At 45.2% G+C, this 7,500-nt stretch overlaps 9 non-coding genes and 23 pseudogenes across 9 annotated transcripts; all 32 read left to right on the top strand.

Annotated features, from left to right (window-relative positions):
• The first annotated feature begins 38 nt into the window (after window positions 1-38).
• Window positions 39-157, top strand: LOC132876856 (5S ribosomal RNA). Its single transcript, XR_009652555.1, has one exon. It is a non-coding gene; the product is annotated as a 5S ribosomal RNA (ribosomal RNA).
• Window positions 158-271: 114 nt separating this feature from the next.
• Window positions 272-390, top strand: LOC132881397 (5S ribosomal RNA; annotated as a pseudogene).
• Window positions 391-502: 112 nt separating this feature from the next.
• On the top strand, window positions 503-621 carry LOC132880106 (5S ribosomal RNA; annotated as a pseudogene).
• A 114-nt stretch (window positions 622-735) lies between these two features.
• LOC132879903 (5S ribosomal RNA) lies at window positions 736-854 on the top strand (annotated as a pseudogene).
• A 117-nt stretch (window positions 855-971) lies between these two features.
• On the top strand, window positions 972-1,090 carry LOC132878124 (5S ribosomal RNA; annotated as a pseudogene).
• A 112-nt stretch (window positions 1,091-1,202) lies between these two features.
• Window positions 1,203-1,321, top strand: LOC132879867 (5S ribosomal RNA; annotated as a pseudogene).
• Window positions 1,322-1,438: 117 nt separating this feature from the next.
• On the top strand, window positions 1,439-1,557 carry LOC132878605 (5S ribosomal RNA; annotated as a pseudogene).
• A 114-nt stretch (window positions 1,558-1,671) lies between these two features.
• On the top strand, window positions 1,672-1,790 carry LOC132879588 (5S ribosomal RNA; annotated as a pseudogene).
• Window positions 1,791-1,907: 117 nt separating this feature from the next.
• On the top strand, window positions 1,908-2,026 carry LOC132876854 (5S ribosomal RNA). Its single transcript, XR_009652553.1, has one exon. It is a non-coding gene; the product is annotated as a 5S ribosomal RNA (ribosomal RNA).
• A 122-nt stretch (window positions 2,027-2,148) lies between these two features.
• LOC132878338 (5S ribosomal RNA) lies at window positions 2,149-2,267 on the top strand (annotated as a pseudogene).
• Window positions 2,268-2,379: 112 nt separating this feature from the next.
• On the top strand, window positions 2,380-2,498 carry LOC132879656 (5S ribosomal RNA; annotated as a pseudogene).
• A 117-nt stretch (window positions 2,499-2,615) lies between these two features.
• LOC132876853 (5S ribosomal RNA) lies at window positions 2,616-2,734 on the top strand. Its single transcript, XR_009652552.1, has one exon. It is a non-coding gene; the product is annotated as a 5S ribosomal RNA (ribosomal RNA).
• Window positions 2,735-2,851: 117 nt separating this feature from the next.
• Window positions 2,852-2,970, top strand: LOC132878155 (5S ribosomal RNA; annotated as a pseudogene).
• A 122-nt stretch (window positions 2,971-3,092) lies between these two features.
• On the top strand, window positions 3,093-3,201 carry LOC132881243 (5S ribosomal RNA; annotated as a pseudogene).
• Window positions 3,202-3,395: 194 nt separating this feature from the next.
• On the top strand, window positions 3,396-3,514 carry LOC132879890 (5S ribosomal RNA; annotated as a pseudogene).
• Window positions 3,515-3,631: 117 nt separating this feature from the next.
• LOC132878656 (5S ribosomal RNA) lies at window positions 3,632-3,750 on the top strand (annotated as a pseudogene).
• Window positions 3,751-3,872: 122 nt separating this feature from the next.
• LOC132877982 (5S ribosomal RNA) lies at window positions 3,873-3,991 on the top strand. Its single transcript, XR_009653639.1, has one exon. It is a non-coding gene; the product is annotated as a 5S ribosomal RNA (ribosomal RNA).
• A 122-nt stretch (window positions 3,992-4,113) lies between these two features.
• On the top strand, window positions 4,114-4,232 carry LOC132879402 (5S ribosomal RNA; annotated as a pseudogene).
• A 112-nt stretch (window positions 4,233-4,344) lies between these two features.
• Window positions 4,345-4,463, top strand: LOC132879655 (5S ribosomal RNA; annotated as a pseudogene).
• Window positions 4,464-4,580: 117 nt separating this feature from the next.
• On the top strand, window positions 4,581-4,699 carry LOC132876852 (5S ribosomal RNA). Its single transcript, XR_009652551.1, has one exon. It is a non-coding gene; the product is annotated as a 5S ribosomal RNA (ribosomal RNA).
• Window positions 4,700-4,813: 114 nt separating this feature from the next.
• Window positions 4,814-4,932, top strand: LOC132879884 (5S ribosomal RNA; annotated as a pseudogene).
• A 114-nt stretch (window positions 4,933-5,046) lies between these two features.
• On the top strand, window positions 5,047-5,165 carry LOC132879586 (5S ribosomal RNA; annotated as a pseudogene).
• Window positions 5,166-5,282: 117 nt separating this feature from the next.
• On the top strand, window positions 5,283-5,401 carry LOC132876851 (5S ribosomal RNA). Its single transcript, XR_009652550.1, has one exon. It is a non-coding gene; the product is annotated as a 5S ribosomal RNA (ribosomal RNA).
• Window positions 5,402-5,523: 122 nt separating this feature from the next.
• On the top strand, window positions 5,524-5,642 carry LOC132878337 (5S ribosomal RNA; annotated as a pseudogene).
• A 112-nt stretch (window positions 5,643-5,754) lies between these two features.
• Window positions 5,755-5,873, top strand: LOC132879654 (5S ribosomal RNA; annotated as a pseudogene).
• Window positions 5,874-5,990: 117 nt separating this feature from the next.
• Window positions 5,991-6,109, top strand: LOC132876850 (5S ribosomal RNA). The gene has a single exon (XR_009652549.1). It is a non-coding gene; the product is annotated as a 5S ribosomal RNA (ribosomal RNA).
• Window positions 6,110-6,226: 117 nt separating this feature from the next.
• On the top strand, window positions 6,227-6,345 carry LOC132876848 (5S ribosomal RNA). The gene has a single exon (XR_009652547.1). It is a non-coding gene; the product is annotated as a 5S ribosomal RNA (ribosomal RNA).
• A 122-nt stretch (window positions 6,346-6,467) lies between these two features.
• Window positions 6,468-6,576, top strand: LOC132881206 (5S ribosomal RNA; annotated as a pseudogene).
• A 169-nt stretch (window positions 6,577-6,745) lies between these two features.
• On the top strand, window positions 6,746-6,864 carry LOC132879887 (5S ribosomal RNA; annotated as a pseudogene).
• A 117-nt stretch (window positions 6,865-6,981) lies between these two features.
• Window positions 6,982-7,100, top strand: LOC132879388 (5S ribosomal RNA; annotated as a pseudogene).
• A 122-nt stretch (window positions 7,101-7,222) lies between these two features.
• Window positions 7,223-7,341, top strand: LOC132877980 (5S ribosomal RNA). Its single transcript, XR_009653637.1, has one exon. It is a non-coding gene; the product is annotated as a 5S ribosomal RNA (ribosomal RNA).
• A 122-nt stretch (window positions 7,342-7,463) lies between these two features.
• The window catches only part of LOC132879021 (5S ribosomal RNA), a 119-nt pseudogene continuing 82 nt past the window's right edge, over window positions 7,464-7,500 (top strand).

The raw sequence follows: 7,500 nt of genomic DNA, 5'->3' as shown, positions 1-7,500 counted from the left end.
GCAAGGCAAGAAAAACGGCACATTTCCAACTAACTGTTGCTTATGGCCAAACCACTCTGACAACGCCTGATCCCGTCTGATCTCAGAAGCTAAACAGAGTTGGGCCTGGTTAGTACTTGAGTGGGAGACTGCCTAGGAATACCAGGTACTGTAAGCATTTTATTTTGTCTTCCTGCAGAAATCTGTTTGAATTTTCCTTCTGGTCGCAAGGCAAGAATTTTCCTTCTGGGCGCAAGGCAAGGCAAGAAAAACAGCACATTTCCAAACAGTTGCTTATGGCCAAACCACTCTGACAACGCCTGATCCTGTGTGATCTGAAAAGCTAAACCGAGTTGGGCCTGGTTAGTACTTGAGTGGGCGTCTGCCTACGAATACCAGGTACTGTAAGCATTTTATTTTGTCTTCTTGCAGAAATCTGTTTGAATTTTCCTTCTGCTCGCAAGGCAAGAATTTTCCTTCTGGGCGCAAGGCAAGAAAAACGGCACATTTCCAACAAGCTGTTGCTTACGGCCAAACCACTCTGACAACGCCTGATCCTGTCAGATCTCAGAAACTAAACAGAGTTGGGCCTGTTTAGTACTTGAGTGGGAGAATGCCTAGTAATACCAGGTACTGTAAGCATTTTATTTTGTCTTCTTGCAGAAATCTGTTTGAGTTTTCCTTCTGGTCGCAAGGCAAGAATTTTCCTTCTGGGCGCAAGGCAAGGCAAGAAATACGGCACATTTCCAGACTATTGCTTATGTCCAAACCACTCTGACAATGCCTGATCCTGTCTGATCTGAGAAGCTAAACAGAGTTGGGCCTGGTTAGTACTTGAGTGGGCGACTGCCTAGGAATACCAGGTACTGTAAGCATTTTATTTTGTCTTCTTGCAGAAATCTGTTTGAATTTTCCTTCTGCTCGCAAGGCAAGAATTTTCCTTCTGGTCGCAAGGCAAGGCAAGAAAAACGGCACATTTCCAGCAAACTGTTGCTTATGGCCAAACCACTCTGACAACGCCTGATCCCGTCTGATTTCAGAAGCTAAACAGAGTTGGGCCTGGTTAGTACTTGAGTGGGAGACTGCCTAGGAATACCAGGTACTGTAAGCATTTTATTTTGTCTTCTTGCAGAAATCTGTTTGAATTTTCCTTCTGGTCGCAAGGCAAGAATTTTCAATCTGGTCGCAAGGCAAGAAAAACGGCACATTTCCAACAAGCTGTTGCTTACGGCCAAACCACTCTTACAACGCCTGATCCTGTCAGATCTCAGAAACTAAACAGAGTTGGGCCTGTTTAGTACTTGAGTGGGAGACTGCCTAGTAATACCAGGTACTGTAAGCATTTTATTTTGTCTTCTTGCAGAAATCTGTTTGAATTTTCCTTCTGGTCGCAAGGCAAGAATTTTCCTTCTGGTCGCAAGGCAAGGCAAGAAAAACGGCACATTTCCAACTAACTGTTGCTTATGGCCAAACCACTCTGACAACGCCTGATCCCGTCTGATCTCAGAAGCTAAACAGAGTTGGGCCTGGTTAGTACTTGAGTGGGAGAATGCCTAGGAATACCAGGTACTGTAAGCATTTTATTTTGTCTTCTTGCAGAAATCTGTTTGAGTTTTCCTTCTGGTCGCAAGGCAAGAATTTTCCTTCTGGGCGCAAGGCAAGGCAAGAAATACGGCACATTTCCAGACTATTGCTTATGTCCAAACCACTCTGACAATGCCTGATCCTGTCTGATCTCAGAAGCTAAACAGAGTTGGGCCTGGTTAGTACTTGAGTGGGAGACTGCCTAGGAATACCAGGTACTGTAAGCATTTTATTTTGTCTTCTTGCAGAAATCTGTTTGAATTTTCCTTCTGCTCGCAAGGCAAGAATTTTCCTTCTGGTCGCAAGGCAAGGCAAGAAAAACGGCACATTTCCAACTAACTGTTGCTTATGGCCAAACCACTCTGACAACGCCTGATCCCGTCTGATCTCAGAAGCTAAACAGAGTTGGGCCTGGTTAGTACTTGAGTGGGAGACTGCCTAGGAATACCAGGTACTGTAAGCATTTTATTTTGTCTTCTTGCAGAAATCTGTTTGAATTTTCCTTCTGGTCGCAAGGCAAGAATTTTCCTTCTGGGCGCAAGGCAAGGCAAGGCAAGAAAAACGGCACATTTCCAGCAAACTGTTGCTTACGGCCAAACCACTCTGACAACGCCTGATCCCGTCTGATTTCAAAAGCTAAACAGAGTTGGGCCTGGTTAGTACTTGAGTGGGAGACTGCCTAGGAATACCAGGTACTGTAAGCATTTTATTTTGTCTTCTTGCAGAAATCTGTTTGAATTTTTCTTATGGTCGCAAGGCAAGAATTTTCCTTCTGGTCGCAAGGCAAGAAAAACGGCACATTTCCAACAAGCTGTTGCTTACGGCCAAACCACTCTGACAACGCCTGATCCTGTCAGATCTCAGAAACTAAACAGAGTTGGGCCTGTTTAGTACTTGAGTGGGAGACTGCCTAGTAATACCAGGTACTGTAAGCATTTTATTTTGTCTTCTTGCAGAAATCTGTTTGAATTTTCCTTCTGCTCGCAAGGCAAGAATTTTCCTTCTGGTCGCAAGGCAAGGCAAGAAAAACGGCACATTTCCAACTAACTGTTGCTTATGGCCAAACCACTCTGACAACGCCTGATCCCGTCTGATCTCAGAAGCTAAACAGAGTTGGGCCTGGTTAGTACTTGAGTGGGAGACTGCCTAGGAATACCAGGTACTGTAAGCATTTTATTTTGTCTTCTTGCAGAAATCTGTTTGAATTTTCCTTCTGGTCGCAAGGCAAGAATTTTCCTTCTGGTCGCAAGGCAAGGCAAGAAAAACGGCACATTTCCAACTAACTGTTGCTTATGGCCAAACCACTCTGACAACGCCTGATCCTGTCTGATCTCAGAAGCTAAACAGAGTTGGGCCTGGTTAGTACTTGAGTGGGAGACTGCCTAGGAATACCAGGTACTGTAAGCATTTTATTTTGTCTTCTTGCAGAAATCTGTTTGAATTTTCCTTCTGGTCGCAAGGCAAGAATTTTCCTTCTGGGCGCAAGGCAAGGCAAGGCAAGAAAAACGGCACATTTCCAACTAACTGTTGCTTATGGACAAACCACTCTGACAACGTCTGATCTCAGAAGCTAAACAGAGTTGGGCCTGGTTAGTACTTGAGTGGGAGCCTGCCTAGGAATACCAGGTACTGTAAGCATTTTATTTTGTCTTCTTGCAGAAATCTGTTTGAATTTTCCTTCTGCTCGCAAGGCAAGAATTTTCCTTCTGGGCGCAAGGCAAGGCAAGGCAAGGCAAGGCAAGGCAAGGCAAGGCAAGGCAAGGCAAGGCAAGGCAAGGCAAGGCAAGGCAAGGCAAGGCAAGGCAAGGCAAGGCGCACATTTCCAGACTGTTGTTTACGTCCAAACCACTCTGACAATGCCTGATCCTGTCTGATCTGAGAAGCTAAACAGAGTTGGGCCTGGTTAGTACTTGAGTGGGAGACTGCCTAGGAATACCAGGTACTGTAAGCATTTTATTTTGTCTTCTTGCAGAAATCTGTTTGAATTTTCCTTCTGGTCGCAAGGCAAGAATTTTCCTTCTGGTCGCAAGGCAAGGCAAGAAAAACGGCACATTTCCAGCTAACTGTTGCTTATGGCCAAACCACTCTGACAACGCCTGATCCCGTCTGATCTCAGAAGCTAAACAGAGTTGCGCCTGGTTAGTACTTGAGTGGGAGACTGCCTAGGAATACCAGGTACTGTAAGCATTTTATTTTGTCTTCTTGCAGAAATCTGTTTGAATTTTCCTTCTGGTCGCAAGGCAAGAATTTTCCTTCTGGGCGCAAGGCAAGGCAAGGCAAGAAAAACGGCACATTTCCAACTAACTGTTGCTTATGGCCAAACCACTCTGACAACGCCTGATCCCGTCTGATCTCAGAAGCTAAACAGAGTTGGGCCTGTTTAGTACTTGAGTGGGAGACTGCCTAGGAATACCAGGTACTGTAAGCATTTTATTTTGTCTTCTTGCAGAAATCTGTTTGAATTTTCCTTCTGGTCGCAAGGCAAGAATTTTCCTTCTGGGCGCAAGGCAAGGCAAGGCAAGAAAAACGGCACATTTCCAGCAAACTGTTGCTTACGGCCAAACCACTCTGACAACGCCTGATCCTGTCTGATTTCAGAAGCTAAACTGAGTTGGGCCTGGTTAGTACTTGAGTGGGAGACTGCCTAGGAATACCAGGTACTGTAAGCATTTTATTTTGTCTTCTTGCAGAAATCTGTTTGAATTTTCCTTCTGGTCGCAAGGCAAGAATTTTCATTCTGGTCGCAAGGCAAGAAAAACGGCACATTTCCAACAAGCTGTTGCTTACGGCCAAACCACTCTGACAACGCCTGATCCTGTCAGATCTCAGAAACTAAACAGAGTTGGGCCTGTTTAGTACTTGAGTGGGAGACTGCCTAGTAATACCAGGTACTGTAAGCATTTTATTTTGTCTTCTTGCAGAAATCTGTTTGAATTTTCCTTCTGGTCGCAAGGCAAGAATTTTCCTTCTGGTCGCAAGGCAAGGCAAGAAAAACGGCACATTTCCAACTAACTGTTGCTTATGGCCAAACCACTCTGACAACGCCTGATCCCGTCTGATCTCAGAAGCTAAACAGAGTTGGGCCTGGTTAGTACTTGAGTGGGAGACTGCCTAGGAATACCAGGTACTGTAAGCATTTTATTTTGTCTTCCTGCAGAAATCTGTTTGAATTTTCCTTCTGGTCGCAAGGCAAGAATTTTCCTTCTGGGCGCAAGGCAAGGCAAGAAAAACGGCACATTTCCAAACAGTTGCTTATGGCCAAACCACTCTGACAACGCCTGATCCTGTCTGATCTGAGAAGCTAAACAGAGTTGCGCCTGGTTAGTACTTGAGTGGGAGACTGCCTAGGAATACCAGGTACTGTAAGCATTTTATTTTGTCTTCTTGCAGAAATCTGTTTGAGTTTTCCTTCTGGTCGCAAGGCAAGAATTTTCCTTCTGGGCGCAAGGCAAGGCAAGAAATACGGCACATTTCCAGAATATTGCTTATGTCCAAACCACTCTGACAATGCCTGATCCTGTCTGATCTCAGAAGCTAAACAGAGTTGGGCCTGGTTAGTACTTGAGTGGGAGACTGCCTAGGAATACCAGGTACTGTAAGCATTTTATTTTGTCTTCTTGCAGAAATCTGTTTGAATTTTCCTTCTGCTCGCAAGGCAAGAATTTTCCTTCTGGTCGCAAGGCAAGGCAAGAAAAACGGCACATTTCCAACTAACTGTTGCTTATGGCCAAACCACTCTGACAACGCCTGATCCCGTCTGATCTCAGAAGCTAAACAGAGTTGGGCCTGGTTAGTACTTGAGTGGGAGACTGCCTAGGAATACCAGGTACTGTAAGCATTTTATTTTGTCTTCTTGCAGAAATCTGTTTGAATTTTCCTTCTGGTCGCAAGGCAAGAATTTTCCTTCTGGGCGCAAGGCAAGGCAAGGCAAGAAAAACGGCACATTTCCAGCAAACTGTTGCTTACGGCCAAACCACTCTGACAACGCCTGATCCCGTCTGATTTCAAAAGCTAAACAGAGTTGGGCCTGGTTAGTACTTGAGTGGGAGACTGCCTAGGAATACCAGGTACTGTAAGCATTTTATTTTGTCTTCTTGCAGAAATCTGTTTGAATTTTTCTTCTGGTCGCAAGGCAAGAATTTTCCTTCTGGTCGCAAGGCAAGAAAAACGGCACATTTCCAACAAGCTGTTGCTTACGGCCAAACCACTCTGACAACGCCTGATCCTGTCAGATCTCAGAAACTAAACAGAGTTGGGCCTGTTTAGTACTTGAGTGGGAGACTGCCTAGTAATACCAGGTACTGTAAGCATTTTATTTTGTCTTCTTGCAGAAATCTGTTTGAATTTTCCTTCTGGTCGCAAGGCAAGAATTTTCCTTCTGGTCGCAAGGCAAGGCAAGAAAAACGGCACATTTCCACCTAACTGTTGCTTATGGCCAAACCACTCTGACAACGCCTGATCCCGTCTGATCTCAGAAGCTAAACAGAGTTGGGCCTGGTTAGTACTTGAGTGGGAGACTGCCTAGGAATACCAGGTACTGTAAGCATTTTATTTTGTCTTCTTGCAGAAATCTGTTTGAATTTTCCTTCTGGTCGCAAGGCAAGAATTTTCCTTCTGGTCGCAGGGCAAGGCAAGAAAAACGGCACATTTCCAACTAACTGTTGCTTATGGCCAAACCACTCTGACAACGCCTGATCCCGTCTGATCTCAGAAGCTAAACAGAGTTGGGCCTGGTTAGTACTTGAGTGGGAGACTGCCTAGGAATACCAGGTACTGTAAGCATTTTATTTTGTCTTCTTGCAGAAATCTGTTTGAATTTTCCTTCTGGTCGCAAGGCAAGAATTTTCCTTCTGGGCGCAAGGCAAGGCAAGGCAAGAAAAACGGCACATTTCCAACTAACTGTTGCTTATGGCCAAACCACTCTGACAACGTCTGATCTCAGAAGCTAAACAGAGTTGGGCCTGGTTAGTACTTGAGTGGGAGCCTGCCTAGGAATACCAGGTACTGTAAGCATTTTATTTTGTCTTCTTGCAGAAATCTGTTTGAATTTTCCTTCTGCTCGCAAGGCAAGAATTTTCCTTCTGGGCGCAAGGCAAGGCAAGGCAAGGCAAGGCAAGGCAAGGCAAGGCAAGGCAAGGCAAGGCAAGGCAAGGCAAGGCAAGGCGCACATTTCCAGACTGTTGTTTACGTCCAAACCACTCTGACAATGCCTGATCCTGTCTGATCTGAGAAGCTAAACAGAGTTGGGCCTGGTTAGTACTTGAGTGGGAGACTGCCTAGGAATACCAGGTACTGTAAGCATTTTATTTTGTCTTCTTGCAGAAATCTGTTTGAATTTTCCTTCTGGTCGCAAGGCAAGAATTTTCCTTCTGGTCGCAAGGCAAGGCAAGAAAAACGGCACATTTCCAGCTAACTGTTGCTTATGGCCAAACCACTCTGACAATGCCTGATCCCGTCTGATCTCAGAAGCTAAACAGAGTTGCGCCTGGTTAGTACTTGAGTGGGAGACTGCCTAGGAATACCAGGTACTGTAAGCATTTTATTTTGTCTTCTTGCAGAAATCTGTTTGAATTTTCCTTCTGGTCGCAAGGCAAGAATTTTCCTTCTGGGCGCAAGGCAAGGCAAGGCAAGAAAAACGGCACATTTCCAACTAACTGTTGCTTATGGCCAAACCACTCTGACAACGCCTGATCCCGTCTGATCTCAGAAGCTAAACAGAGTTGGGCCTGTTTAGTACTTGAGTGGGAGACTGCCTAGGAATACCAGGTACTGTAAGCATTTTATTTTGTCTTCTTGCAGAAATCTGTTTGAATTTTCCTTCTGGTCGCAAGGCAAGAATTTTCCTTCTGGGCGCAAGGCAAGGCAAGGCAAGAAAAACGGCACATTTCCAGCAAACTGTTGCTTATGGCCAAACCACTCTGACAACGCCTGATCCTG

This window comes from Neoarius graeffei (genome assembly GCF_027579695.1).
Source record: "Neoarius graeffei isolate fNeoGra1 chromosome 18 unlocalized genomic scaffold, fNeoGra1.pri SUPER_18_unloc_1, whole genome shotgun sequence".
Classification (NCBI taxonomy): Eukaryota; Metazoa; Chordata; class Actinopteri; order Siluriformes; family Ariidae; genus Neoarius; species Neoarius graeffei.
This window is presented reverse-complemented; position numbering and strand designations above follow the sequence as displayed.